This window comes from Henckelia pumila, chromosome 1 (assembly GCF_033568475.1).
Source record: "Henckelia pumila isolate YLH828 chromosome 1, ASM3356847v2, whole genome shotgun sequence".
NCBI lineage: Eukaryota > Viridiplantae > Streptophyta > Magnoliopsida > Lamiales > Gesneriaceae > Henckelia > Henckelia pumila.
In genome coordinates, this window is record NC_133120.1 from 72,934,720 (window position 1) to 72,939,247 (window position 4,528).

General features: G+C 30.4%; 1 long non-coding RNA gene across 1 annotated transcript; it reads right to left on the reverse strand.

The window, feature by feature from the left end:
* Nucleotides 1–240: 240 nt before the first annotated feature.
* LOC140873903 (uncharacterized) lies at nt 241–1,549 on the reverse strand. Its single transcript, XR_012148108.1, has 3 exons — nt 1,127–1,549; nt 947–1,043; nt 241–369 (listed from the first exon to the last, which is right to left on the reverse strand). It is a non-coding gene; the product is annotated as an uncharacterized lncRNA (long non-coding RNA).
* Between the last annotated feature and the right edge of the window lie 2,979 nt (nt 1,550–4,528).

Below are 4,528 nucleotides of genomic sequence, written 5' to 3' on the forward strand. Positions count from 1 at the left end.
GGGCATACGCGTTGCGTGTGTGAAATGATCATTAAACTTTAATATAAATTATTTAATATGATACAATGAGATTGTTATTATAAAATTATTGTTTGTGATATGTACTCATATTAATATCACCAAAGATATTGAAAGTTAGAAGATCAATAAATGTTTTAAATTGAGTAGCTACCGTTATATTAAAAAATAAATCGAAAGAATAAAATATTCGCCTTCACATTGAAGAATGTTTTATCCCCTAATTTTCACTTATTTATAAAAACTAAATATAAAGCTTTTAAATGTATCTCATTATAAACTTGAGATATAATTATTTAAAACAATTTGTCAGAACTTGTCTTCTTACTTGTGACTGCGACGATCGTAAAACTGCAAGAATAACAATTATAAATTAAGAATTTATTATATTACATTAAAGTAATATTCAATAAGCATAATAGATTTGTTCCTATCTCTGTTGATTCTCACTCCTTATTGTCAAATTTGAAGTAATTTTAAAATTTTAACTTAGAATACAAAGATTGAGTGAAAACGTAAACTGGAAAATTGTATTAAATTTTTTTAAAAAAAACAATTTAAAACACAAAACACTTTATTTAAATTCGTGAAATAAAAAATAATAGTTAGTGTTAATAAAATGAGATTTAAACCAATTGATAAATGATCATAATGAATTTGCACCGATGGGTTATGATTTTCACTCCAAATTTTCAAATTTTAAAATTCAAAAGTAGATTGGGTAAAAGCCAAATCTGAAAATTAAATAGAAATTAAAATTTTTTAAAAAGCAAATTTAAAAACTAAAAATTATGTTAAAAACGTAAGACATTAAAATATTTAGGAAATAATATTTAATATTTAACCATCCATTTTTACTTTTGTAATCATATATACAACAAAGAGATTTAAATATATTGAATTTAAAAAAAATAAAAAATGTGCGTACCTCTTCTCCAATGGCTCATTCATGCACAAAGTGCGTGAGATAGCTAGTGTGTAGGTTGAAGATTTTAAACCAAACACCCGATTAAGTAAGACAATTTCTGGAGGTGAAAAAAGTGAGTTATTTTAATTTTTGTAAACTAAATTAATTTAATATGAAACTTACATATATCAAATATATCACCTTTTTCATGTGTGAACTTGGAAAATGCACACCAATATCATCGCAATGGACGATAAATTTCCAGTTCGTAGCAAGCGAGCTCTGTAATCTAAATATAAGGTTGGAAAAGACACCAGTAACGCAAAATCTGGTTTTACTCATGAAATAAGAAAGATCAGCAATGTAAACTTTTTGAAGTCACAATCACCGCAATTAATATCGCATCAACCTCATAACAAACATAAAAAAATTCCTTCAAATTCACATTAACAACAAATCGAATCAATTCATACACTTGGTAGCACATATTAAATCCAACAAACGCACAATACAAACCAAACGAACCAGAACTATCGTCATAATGAATAAACCTCATTGGAACAAACCTTGTTTGTATCGCATATTAAATCCAACAAACGCACAATACAAACCAAACGAACCAGAACTATCGGCACAATGAATAAACCTCATTGGAACAAACCTTGTTTGTATCGCATATTAAATCTAACAAACGCCCAATCAAAAAAGAATGAAACAGAAATTTTGGTACCACAATAAATTCTTGTGTACCGTTGGTCAGCTAGCAAATAGAGACGTGTCAAATGGACACGCTTTTTACACAACCCAGAAACACGACCGAAAACGCAAACATATACACATACTAACATACATACAATAACAAAAGCTAGAGCAAATATAGATTTTGGGCACTTAAATGCAGAAACCCATTGGGCATACAAATCAGTACACAAAAACATATGAAAGAGCCGGTTGAAATTTCAATTCAGGAGAAAAAATTTTAACTGGATGAAAAACAACAAATTGGGGGTAAGAAAGGGGTGCAAATAATAAATTAATTACTCAGGTTTTCATTCATCGGCATCGGACAACATAACTCCTGATTAATTACCCGGGTTTTCAATCAAGTATGTTAATTTATAAATTTATGAATTAATATATTAATTTATGAATGTATATATTAATTTATAAATAAGGAAATATGAATTTACATATATACACACATGACACACTTACCAATAAAGATTGAAGATTTCAATAATATACTGATCTTACTCAGTTACTCAATGTAATTGTGATCTTCGCTGTTGTTGTTTTCGTTTATTGAGTTGGGACCTCTGGCTTAATGTCATGGCCTAGGAAAATTGAAGGTAAAGACAACTGAGAAAACTCTGCTCTTTGCATTGAGAAACAGTAAGCATTTAATTCTTTTGTTTGTTCTACGGATGCAAATTCACAAATATGCTATAGTACAATCTTGTATCGGCTTGCTTAACTTACTGTGTCCATAAATTGAATACTGATATCTCTATTTATATTTTAATTCGAGCTTGAAGTTTCTCTAATTACCAAGAGTTAAAATTAGAGCTGAAATTGAATATTGGAGATATTATTTGAAATTTGAGTTAAAATTCAAGCTCCATTTGTTCGATATATGAAATATTTCAAATATCACAAAAAGAAATATTATATTAGTTAGAAGCATTTTTTAATACATTTTTTAAAAATAAACTATATTGGTTAGAATCATCAATTAACCTAGCATTCATGAAGTTGAGGTTACTTTCATCAATTTTACCAAAACAGTATTACTATACTGTGAAGCTATTTAACCAATATAGTATTTGAATACCATTTGAAGTGAGGTGATTATGTCTCAAAAAAGTCAGGTGCACCAATTTTATTTGCTTATACATAACAGTAACTAAGCTCTAAACAAATAAAAAACTCATAGATCATCAATACGAATTGATTAGTAAAAAAAGTGAGAAGTAATTACATCAGTTTCACAATTGATACTTGAGCAAGTTTGGTCATGTCAGTCTCGTTTGCGGCAGTAGAAAATGTGGGCTAGTGGCTGAAGTCTTCAAGCAAAAGGGATAAGGGCCAGAAAGTGCTCCGATTCTATGGAAGTTCTCTCTGGAAATTCGTCGAGCAGGAAGCATTGTTCATCCAAGGAAACATTTGGTTGATGTGCAGAACCTGTCATATAAAACTAACTGAAATAAAAAAACAAAGAGGTAAGAACAGTAACTGAACTCAAAATTCCTGAGATCAAACAACAGCATATAGTTATGGAAGGTCTCTCTAGCAATTCGTCGAGCAGGAAGCGTTGTTCATCGAAAAAAACATTTGTTTGATATGCAAAGACCGTTGTATAAAACTAACTGAAATTAGAAAGCAAAGAGGTAAGAAAAATAGAAACTGAAGCACATGAAAGCATACTGCAATCATACTTTCCACTCACTTCTCATTCTGAAACTTACACACATTCACGCATTCTACGGACATTGCCAAAATATGAGAACAAAAAACAATAAAAATAAATTCTCGATCAAACATGCCAAACAATAACTTATTCCAAATAAAAAAAGTCCTGCGAAATCAATATATTCACAACAAATCAAAGCATTAAAAATAATATTTTCACACGGCCAAAGTTCAAAAAACACCATTAAAAATCCTCATCAAACAGCAGCAACTTATCTAACATCAATAAATTCCAAATAACCAAAAAAATCCATCCCAAACCACAAAATTCAACAAAAAATAATTTCCATCAAAACATTAGAAAAGAAAAATCAAAGGGGCAAAGCAAAAATGCACTTGCCATTGAAGAAGCAGATTCCATCACCATGAAGAATCTGTTGCTCACGGTTGATGTGCAAAAAACATTGTATAAAACTAAATGAAATAAAAAAGGAAAGATGTAAGAAAAATAGGAAGTGAACCCAAAATTAGCGAGAACAAACAGCAAGCATATAGCTATGGAAGTTCTCTCTGGCAATTCGTCGAGCAGGAAGCGCTATTCATCGAAGGAAGCACTTGGTTGATGTGCAGAAGCCATTGTATAAAACTAATTGAAATAAAAAAAAAGGAAAGAGTTAAGGAAAACAAAAAACTGAACCAGAAATTCGTAAGATCAAACAGCAAACATATAGAAAATAGTACTATTGTGTTTTCTTTTCTCGCAGAAGATGCACCATGAAACAATATCGCAAAGGATAGCAACACATCATTTTAAGGTCTTAGAAATGTGTCATCCTCGCCCACTGCATCGATAATTGATAAATAAAACCAACAGATTGATCAGTTTTCCCAACTTACTGCTAAATCTTTCCCAAAAGCAATATCGCAAAGGATAGCAACATCTGCATTAAATTGAAGCCTAAGGGCAAAAGCTACACGAAGGACAATATCCTCTGGAAGAATGACTTCGGGGATCTAAGGAATCCAAATATAAATGAGAGTAAAGAATCGTATAAATAATTGTTGACTTATTCCAATTCAATTAGTGTTATCGGCCACCATGCTTGATTTGCAAATTTTCTATTTCAAAAAATCTGATTTGGTTTCAAATCTGATTCTGCGAGCTTTTGGTTTGAGAGAGACGATGGTTTTGAC